Source organism: Bison bison, unplaced genomic scaffold (genome assembly GCF_000754665.1).
Source record: "Bison bison bison isolate TAMUID 2011002044 unplaced genomic scaffold, Bison_UMD1.0 scf7180017864224, whole genome shotgun sequence".
NCBI classification, from domain to species: domain Eukaryota; kingdom Metazoa; phylum Chordata; class Mammalia; order Artiodactyla; family Bovidae; genus Bison; species Bison bison.
The window spans coordinates 6,285,306-6,295,061 of NW_011494796.1; the positions used below are offsets into that span (position 1 = coordinate 6,285,306).

At 51.1% G+C, this 9,756-nt stretch overlaps 1 long non-coding RNA gene across 1 annotated transcript in view; it reads left to right on the plus strand.

The window, feature by feature from the left end:
* The window catches only part of LOC104992842, a 5,990-nt gene extending 710 nt beyond the window's left edge, over window positions 1-5,280 (plus strand). The window contains exons 2-3 of the long non-coding RNA XR_825749.1: window positions 3,361-3,455; window positions 4,933-5,280. This is a non-coding gene — a long non-coding RNA (uncharacterized LOC104992842). The remainder of the gene's footprint in view (window positions 1-3,360; window positions 3,456-4,932) is intronic.
* The last annotated feature ends 4,476 nt before the right edge of the window (window positions 5,281-9,756 follow it).

Genomic DNA, 9,756 nt, shown 5'->3' on the forward strand with positions numbered 1-9,756 from the left:
CTCCAGCCGCCTTCAGCGTCTGTGCCAGCCCCGCGGCTGTGGGCAGCTCGTTAGGGATGGGCATGCTGGGTGCCAGGCCTTCTCTTCCCCCGGGAGATGGATTCCCCTGAGGTGGAGACCGGGGAGAGCACCGGGGAGCTCACTGATGACAACAGCGATAGGTTTTGCTCCTCGGCTGCCTTTGGGCCAGGAGGCTTAATGGGTCTTTGCAGGAATTAATGGGGTGGCCGGGCACCTGGGGAGGAGGCCGCAGCAGGGCCGTGACTGCGATTCTAATGAGGCGGTTAAGTGACTTGCCCTGCGGGGCTCAGTCAGAGATGAAGGGAAGCCCGCCTGGTCCTGAGCGCTTGGCCAGGCGGCCGTGGGGCTTCACAAATGAGCCTGCAGCCTCCACGCAGGCCCGGCCCTGCGGCTTGGACACTGCAGCTCCTTGGCTGAAAATGGGGGGAAAAAAGGTGGGGGGCTGCCCTTCAGAATGCGGAAATAGCAGGGGCTGGAGGGGGTTGGCAGGGGAGGACATTGTCGCATAATTGGGGAGATGGTTTCCTCTGAGGAGATTTCTACTGGGGGTTATTTCAAGAGCTGAGGAAGCTGGTGTGGTCTGGTCAGGGGAAGCGAGCTAGGATTCCAATGCCAACCCTGACACTGTAGCTCACTCCGAGATGCACCAACTCTCTCCTTAAAACGGGAAATGAACTTTCACAGAGAATGTTCTAGAAACATGCTGGAGTCCCTTGAAGGAAGAAGGGCCATGCTTATAATTAGGGTTATAATTAGATTACAGAAACTGTAATTTTTAAAAAAAACCTCTAAATTATGGTCTTTTCACTCCCTGTGTAAATCATGGTTAGTTCCCAGTTTCACCTACACCTGCTGTCTCCCCCAGGGCCAGCAGTCAGGATTTTAATTCACTGGCCAAGGTTTTCCACCAACCAGCTTCATCTTGTAACAATTTTGTCAGTTAGCGCTGACACGCAGGTTTTTTCCAGGTTGGCGAGTGGGGGCCACAGATGCAGTCACAGATTAGCCCAGATGCTTGGAGTTTCTCAATTTTTAGTCTGTTTCTCTCCTCACAGAAATCAGCCCATGTTAGCCCACTGCACCCAAACAGTGCAGGTTCTGGAAACTTCTCTTCCCTGGAAATCTCATGAGACCATTTATTTTTAGTTTTTAATTATTCTTAGGGTCACTTTCTTTATTTGTTCTTCTTTTCAACTTCTATCTTTTGTGCTTTCATTCCTGACTATTATTTAGGAGGTCTCCCACAGTTTCATGGACCATAGGAATAGAACTTTAGCAAGAAGCCCGGTGGGGCCATGGCTTTTTACATTCTAAGGAAGGCGTAGACATTTTACAACATTCCACAACATCCCAGTGGGAAATTAACTTCTGCTCCTTTCAGATGTTTTAAAATCTATTTTTGAAGCTGTGTTGGGGCTTTTAGAGTTTGCATGGTCCTGACTGTTGATAACATCTGTGGCTTATAAAGGCCCTGAAAATATTTTCAGGGTTATGCAGACCTTTTGAGAGAAGGAGTTGGTGAGAAACTTTTTCTTTCTACACTCAGTTACAGATGAAGCCTTTGAAACTTGACCAATAGGATCAGAATTCTGTCTTATGTGACTTCCCTGAAAGCCTACACATGCCTACGTTTCTTTCCTGGAGAAGAAGAAACTGAACACATCAACAGTTTTTGTTTTTTTTTTAAGAAAAAAAAGTTGCTGGAGGCAGGAAGTAATTACACACAGATTAATTTTTTTTTTCATTTTTAGGTTATATTTTTGCTTTCTTTTTCCAGGTGAATTTTTAGTACATTCAATTGTCATCCTCAGGGGAAAAACATTTTTTTTTTTCTATTTATATGTAATTTTTAAGCTGGAGGGAATGGACATTAAGAGATGTGAAATATTTGCGCTGAGGAGGTGGGGGCATTTTTCTAAAAGCCTGATGCTTTGCAGACTGCAGCTCTAACTTGTTCCAGCTTGTTCCGGAACATCCGACATTACATGGAGCATGTTTATGGGGGGGAGCTATGCTGAGAGGAACAAAGGGCAGAACCGCCGCATTGGAAGGGCTTTTTGGGCTATCGCTGCTCTTTGAAAGGTTGTGTGGCTCCCTCTAGCGGCCACTGTTATCGTCTGCAGCCCCAGACGGCAATGGGTAGGCTTCTGCCTTCGCCCTGTGTGGCTGTTTCTGTTTCTCATCCTTGTGGGTCCAAATTAGTGCGTTCATGAATAATAATAAAAAAGTATTGCACTTTCATTGCCTAGGAATAAAATGCAAGTGAAAGTTTGAAACCTATTGGCATACTTTCACCCATAACACTGGAGAAGGAAATGGCAACCCACTGCAGTGTTCTTGCCTGGAGAATCCATGGACAGAGGAGCCTGGAGGGCTACAGTCCATGGGATTGCAAAAAGTCAGACATGACTGAAGCGACTTAGCACACACAAGCACGTGTCCATAACACGTGAAAAACAAAGGTTCACACACCAGGAAAGGAAGAAGATGTGTGATGAATGATCTACTTCATTCCCTCATCCAGCTGGTCACTGTTAACGGAGCATTTCTCAACATTTCTTACTGTCCAGGTGATCAGGATACAGTAGTGAGCAAGGCTGGTTTTTGTGAAGGAAAGTACATGGGCAATTAGTCCTGTGTTGTATAAAAGCCTTACATATCACAGAGAGCTAATGAGGGCTGGTGTTTTTAAATGCTTATAATTAAATTTTCCCAAACCAAATTTTGGTCATTTATGATGTCTGGAAATGAAACTGTACACATTTATTTATATAGGTAAAATGTAGTACATGTATTCTTTATTTGAAAAATGCGATTTGTCTTTTCAGCTCAAATAGAAAACTGCCCATTCTTTGCCTAAGGTATCTGAATCCCCCACCACACCTTCACATATGGATTTTGAGGTGTTGGGAGGTTATACAGTAGGATAAGAAAGTTACCCCCTTCCAAGTTGGTGCTTGTTTGGTAGGATGCAGAGGGAGGCTAAATTAGCATGTCTCTCTTGTGAGTAGGAATTCCAATGCGCAAAGGGGAGGGCTGAGGAATAGAAGGGGAAATATGACTCCAAATAATGCCTGAACAGCTGGGAGAATAGATCTAAATTCTGGCTCAGAAATGCTTGAGTAGAGGTGCTCTCCCAACAACCTGGCAGGTGTTCCTGTCCTAGGAGGGCACGTAGCAAATGTCAGGGTGAAGATCAAAAAGGATGGAACTGGGTTGTGGGGAACCACGCTTTACATGATCATAAGGGGTCCCCCTTCTATTAGTAATCGTTTGTCTGTCTGCTCCCTTGAGAGTCACTCCATTTGCTGACCTCACTCTCTTGCTTGGGGAGGGCAGTTCACCCAGGACATTCCAAGGAGGCCGTGGCTACTCGTGGGCAGACTTCTCAGGATGATGGACCCGGGCTCTCCCATAACGGAGAAGACCACAAGGCACGGTAACAAATGGGTGTCATTCTAGGGCTGGTCCTGGGGCCGTGCTCGCACAGCCTCCTGAACACCTCTGCTCTGGGCTCCTCTGCAGCAGTGGGCCCTTGATTTATGCTCAGAATCTCTGAGCTGTGGTGGATGGAAACACCATTGCAATCAGAGTTTTCGTGGCCCTCTTCTCTAAGCTTGACAAGCTCCAACGAAGCCAAGACTAAACAGAAAACACATGGGAATCAGCTGTAACTTTACATTGTTAAATAAATATGGAAAAATCTGAATTTCAAATTCTGCGACGGACCAGTGTCTTTCAGGCAGAACAAATGTGTTTTTCTTTCCTCCCCTGCTCCTCCAGTCCACATGCTCCTGCTCGGTCACTTCAGTCGTGTCTGACTCTTTGTGACCCTGTGGACTGCAGCCCGCCAGGCTCCTCTGTCCATGGGATTCTCCAGACAAGAATACTGGAGTGGTTGCCCTGCCCTCCTCCAGGGGATCTTCCCAACCCAGGGATCGAACCCTCATCTCCTGTGTCTGCTACATTGCAGGCGGGTTCTTTACTGCTGAGTCCAGATGCTAGAAAATGAAATAGGGCATGAGGTTATGAGATGGTCCAGAGTGATGGCAGATAGAACCGTGGGCAAGGTTGGGCTTCTGGATATTTCTTGGTGGCCTGCTGCCACTCAGTATTTTGTAAGATTTTGGAGAGATATGATTCCATGAGCATTTTCCTGAGGCCACGCCAGACACTTGTCCTCATAAGGTGATTGCACTGACATCCATTCGCTGGCATAGAAGGGCCTCTGCTCTTGAATCCCTGGAGAAGTGATAACAATGTTAAACTCCAAAACTGACAATTGCATGTTGTGAGGAGTGCTGCTTATCTTGCAAAGTAGGTGGTTCTGGGATAGAAGACTCAACATCAAAGGCAGAAAATATCCCAGAAACTGCTGGATTGTCTTGGGAAATCTGCCTGGTGTCTGACATCAATTCTTGTCCTCTGGCAGAGAAGGGCCTTCATGTTCCTTGAGTTGCAGTGGAAAGATGGGCTGGCTTAGGACCCTCTCAGGCTACTGAGCCGAGTGTGTGCTGTGCCTCTTCGCTGATCTCTGCCTCTCCTTTTCAACCTTGAAGACCATTAGAGAAAGCAGGAGGTGTTCAGGGTGCCCCGGACATGCCCATGGGCATGCATGTCTGGAGACATCTGCATTTTCCAAATTTTGAAATAGAATTTCCTTAGCTTCGTTCTTTCTTTGATCTCCCCTGGCCAAGACGTCATGCCCTACCAGTAAATACATTCCCATCAGTAAATCTGCACACGGAGCATCTTACATACAAAACATAAGACGGCCCACCCAGTGGCTGGCCTGGTGTTTGAACCTGGCTTGCCCACTCTGAGTTTGCAGTGCAGGCGCTGCCAGGCCAGGACCCCAGTAGGGCTTTCAGCGTTAACTGAGACGCTCTGTTGCTTCTCTTCTGGTTTTAGGAGAGGATCAGCAGAGACCGGGAGCAGACCGATGGTGACCACGCAGTGAAGGCAGCAGCGGGGTGGCTTGCGCGAGCCTGCTGGGCGGGGCAGGAGGGGCGGACAGTGGCAGGTGCCGGGCTGCCCGGGGGGCCAGCATGCAGCCCCACCCCTGACCCCCGCAGGCTGAGCTGACCCTGGGGAGGCCGAGCTGACCCCCGGGAGGCCAGCCCCGTCCCTGACCCCCAGGAGGCTGGCCCCCTGCTCTGAACCCTGGGAGATCAGCCCTGCCTCTGACCCCCACAGGCTGAGCTGACCCTGGGGAGGCTGGCCCCACCCCTCACCCCCGGGAGATTGACCCTGCCTCTGATGCCCTGCCTCTGACCCTGGCAGGTCAAGCTGACCCCCGGGGAGGCCGGCCCCACCCCTGACCCCCGGGGAGGCCGGCCCCGGCCCTGATCCCCCGCAGGCCGAGCTGACCCCAGGGAGGCTGGCCCCGTCCCTGACCCCCGGGAGGCTGGCCCCCACCTCTGAACCCCGGGAGATCGGCCCTGCCTCTGACCCCCGCAGGCCGAGCTGACCCTGGGGAGGCCGGCACCATCCCTGACCCCCGGGAGGCTGGCCCCTGCCTCTGACCCCCGGGAGATCGGCCCTGCCTCTGACCCCTGCAGGCTGAGCTGACCCTGGGGAGGCTGGCCCTGCCCTCAGGGTTGGAGCGCTGCTGTCCCTCTAGGCTCCTGTCACGGGGCACTGCCCCATGTCTCTGCTGTGCTGTCCTTTGAGGGACAAACGACCACACAGACCTCCCTACACCAGGCTTGATGTGTGGGCTCAGGTGATGCCAAGTCTGAGAAGCGCTGCAGTGAATACCAAAGTCCTGTTGGGGGCAAGTGACTATATTCCTGCTTGAGCTTCAGAAGCCTGTTCGTTAAGCCTAATGGGGTTTCTCTAGCTCAGGATGAGTTGGTGAAGACTGCCCCAGGCCCCTGTGACCGGACCCTCTTGCCTTAGCACCAGGAAGCACTGCAGCAATCCCCTGGGGGTTCGCCCACCACAGCCCTGCTGTAACGGCGAGACACCGGACACCAGAGAGCTTTCCGAGGAGATGCTTTTCTTTCCAGAGAAGATTCAGCCCCACTGGCTGCTCTCCAAGATCAGGCCCAGGCCGCCTGGTGCGCCTGGACCTCCAGCCCCGGTCTGGCCTGTGTGGGAGGCGCTCAGGGCAGGCTCCAGGCAGCCTGCTTCTGCTTTGCAGGGGAAGTTCCTGGGGATTTTGGGGCCAGTGGCCCTTCTGGAGTGATGGGCCTGCAGTGGTCAGGCTTGTGCTAAGGAAGGTGACTGTCAAGGTGCCAGCCTGGCCCGCTTGGGACTGCGGGCTCCCCTCTCTAAATACCTGCCCAACCCTGCTCAGGGCAGTTCCCAGGTGCTGTCGGGGATCCCGCTCCTGGACCCCAGGGAGGACAGGCGAGCTTGCCCTGGCCATGCTGCTGGTGGTTCACAGGTTGTGGCGCAGTCCAGCAGCCCCATGAGGCCCCAGAGCCCATCTTCTGAGCGTGGGGTGGACTTTCCACGTGTTGGCCTGGCCTCACCCGGGGTCAGTAGGATTCTTTCCAGGGCAGGCCGGTCAGCTGTCTTGGGGTGGGTGAGCTGAGTGCTGCCCTGACTTCTGGGGGCGTGTCCGTCTGATCATATCACTGGTGACCCCCACCCCCTTGGCTTAAGACCGTCTTTGCAGCACCCGGGGCCGTCACAGAAGCCCACCGGCCTGCGTCATCTCTGTGCTTGCCCTCCCCTCCTTCTATCTCCAGGGCCTCCCATCTTCAGACGCACAAGGGTTTTATTTAGGGTCTGCCAAGGGTCTATGCCTCCCCTCTCTCACCACTCCTTCCTGCACACAGATACACACACATATACACACGCACATCAGTCAGGCTCCTTCCTGCACACACACACACGCACACACATGCATGCACACACATCAGTCAGGCTCCCTCCTGCACACATGTCTGGTCTCAGCTCAGGCATCCCCCCTAACCGTGGCCTCCACGCCCTGGTCTCTGCTGGGCCTCCCTGAGCCTCCACTAGGGTCAGCCCAGGGTGGGGTGAGTTGTCTCTCCTGTCCACAGTATCAGGGCAGAGCTGGCCCTCTGAAACTGGGGCAGGGGGAGTGGATGGTCACAGGTCTCCTCGGGAGGGAGGGGTGACACTTTCCTTCTGTTCCTCTGTTGCTGGACCCTCAAGAGGTGGGCAGAGGGACAGTTTCGGTTTTTTAGGGACACAGGGAAGCCCATCCTGGAGCCTGACGTTGGGAAGGAGACCCCTGGTGCTGAGTGCTGGTGAGATTCCGACCTGCTGCTTCCTGAGTGATCCGAGGATGTGTGGGGTGGGATGTGGTACTTACTACTCACTCATGTGTCTGTCCGTCCGTCTGTTCATTCCTGCACCCTCCCATCCATCTCCCTGGCCCTCTTGCTCTCTCCTTCCATTTCTCCACTCATCTGCTCACCCGCCCATTGACCCCGCCACCCTCCTGCCTGTCCACCCGCCATCTCTTCATGTCTGTCCATCCATCCACCCATGGTCCATCCGTCCTGTTGTGTCAGGAGCCGTGTTAGACATTACTGACAAAATGGAGGCACGGCCCCAACCCCTTCTCCTCATCCCGCAGGCACAGTCCCGGGATGAAGGAGTTAGGTCTTGTGATTCTGACTTGTTCTTTCCTTTCTTTGGTTGAGTTGGCTGGAAAGAATGTTAAGGTGCTCATTGTTCCTGAGGGAAGCATGAGAAAGCACAAAGCCTTCTGTAGTTGTGCCCAGAGAATAATCCATAAAGTTAACCACTGACATTTGTTCAAGGATCTTTACAAAGGACGTTCCAGGATGAGCACATAGGCCGCAGCTTGAGGCCATGGGAAGGACTGTTATCCGAGACCTGTTTGTGAGGGGAATGTTTATGGCAAAGGAAGTTTGCTGAGCTTAGGGTTTAGGAATAATTAAGAATAGCTAGAAGACTTTTTAGGAGATAGTGAGCTTAGGATGCTAGGGGCAAACAGGATTTAGAAAGATAAGAAATAAACTGAGGAATGTGGCATGAGTTACAATGTAATCACAAGTTAAGTATAGGATGCATAAGAGGAAGTAGATAATAGATAGTAAAGCTGATTCTGAGAGAATCACTGAAACAGGAACTCTGTTTGAAGGGCAACAATGATTTCTGGAGACAATAAATCTGGGTCGGGGGGGGAACTGAAAATGTCAAACCTCTGAACTAATGCTTTTGTCAAAGTATAAAAGAAAACCTGAAGCTTGAAATAAACATGTAGTCCCGCACCTTGAGTCAGAGGCTATATCATTCTCCGCCGACACGGCTCATCCCTTCAGGCTGATTCTCTGGCTGCTGGAGCTGGACTCTGGCATTGTTGTACAGCACATATTCAGCGTGTGTGCTCAGGGCCAACCCTGCATCTTACAGAGAAGTGGGGCATGGTCCCTGGACCTAAGGAAACCGTTCTCTGAAAGCATCCATCCCGGAGTCTCCAGTGCGCATGTCTCTTTTATACCATTGGGGAGAGAGAGGAGGCCAGCTGCATAGAAGCAGAGCTTAGGGCTCCATGCAGAGATGCCAGAAGCCACCCACAGGGCATGTGGGGTCTCTGGAAGGAGGCACAGCCATCCAGGGGTCTCGGGTGTGCAGCCGAGGGGCTGCTGTGAGTGACGGTGGATGGACCCTCCCACACGCGTCGATGTGAGCTGTGAACATTGCACTGTTTGAGATCAATCATCGGTGCTTTGTGTTTACCTGGAAATTAACTGATCAAAGTGGCTCAGGGGTTTGATAAAGTTACTACTCAATAAAGGAATCCTCCCAAGGAAGGAAAACCCATCTGTTAATTCAGTTGAAGACATACAAATGAACTGCATGAGAGGGACCCGTGATGGGCTCAGAGCAGCCGTGCCCTGGCGGTGCACGGCCCTGTTGGTGAGGGGCCGTGTGCAGGAATCCTTCCATGTGACAGGCGTGCACGAGTATCAGTGAGGCGGTGTGCATGGGGTGTTGTTTTATTAAACCACCATTTAAAATATATTATTTAGTTCTCCATGTTCTTGCATGTTATTATATAACAGCTCATAGAGATCTAATTTACAGTCCATAAACTTTATTTCATTTAAAGCATATACTGCCAGTTTCAGTATGTTTACAGAGTGGTGCACCCATCATCGCAACCAATTCTTCAAAAAGAAACCCTGTACCTGTGAGCAGTCTCTCCCTTTCCACCCCCGCCCAGCCCAAGACAACCATGAACCTACCCTCTCACTGTAGAGTTGCCGTGTGGACACTCTGTACACGTGGGCGCATACAATGTGTGGTCATTTGCACCTGTTATTTAAGCATAATTTTTAAGGTTCGCTCATGTTGTAGCGTGCATCACTTCATTTCTTTTTATAGCTGAGGAATGTAAGTCTGGATACAATTGTTTTATCACACATATCATTTACAAATATTTTTGCTCATTCTGTGGCTGTCTTTTCACTTTCTTGGTGGTGTCATTTGAAGCACAGCATGTCGAATTTTGATGAAGTCCAGTTGTCTGTTTTTCCTTGGGTTACTTTTGGTGTGGCAGTACTAATGGTTGTGTTTTATAAACATGTGTCCCTTTATTCCCGTCTAATGGCAGATATTGGGGAGAAAGTTATTTGACTGTACAATGAATATAGAAAAATCCGCAGAGGAGCCATTACTTGGAAGAAAGCTGTCCTGAGATCCCAGACTCACACTGTGAGATCCAGAAATCCCACTCTTGGTATATACCCAAGGGAGCTGAAGGCAACTGTCCACACAAAAACT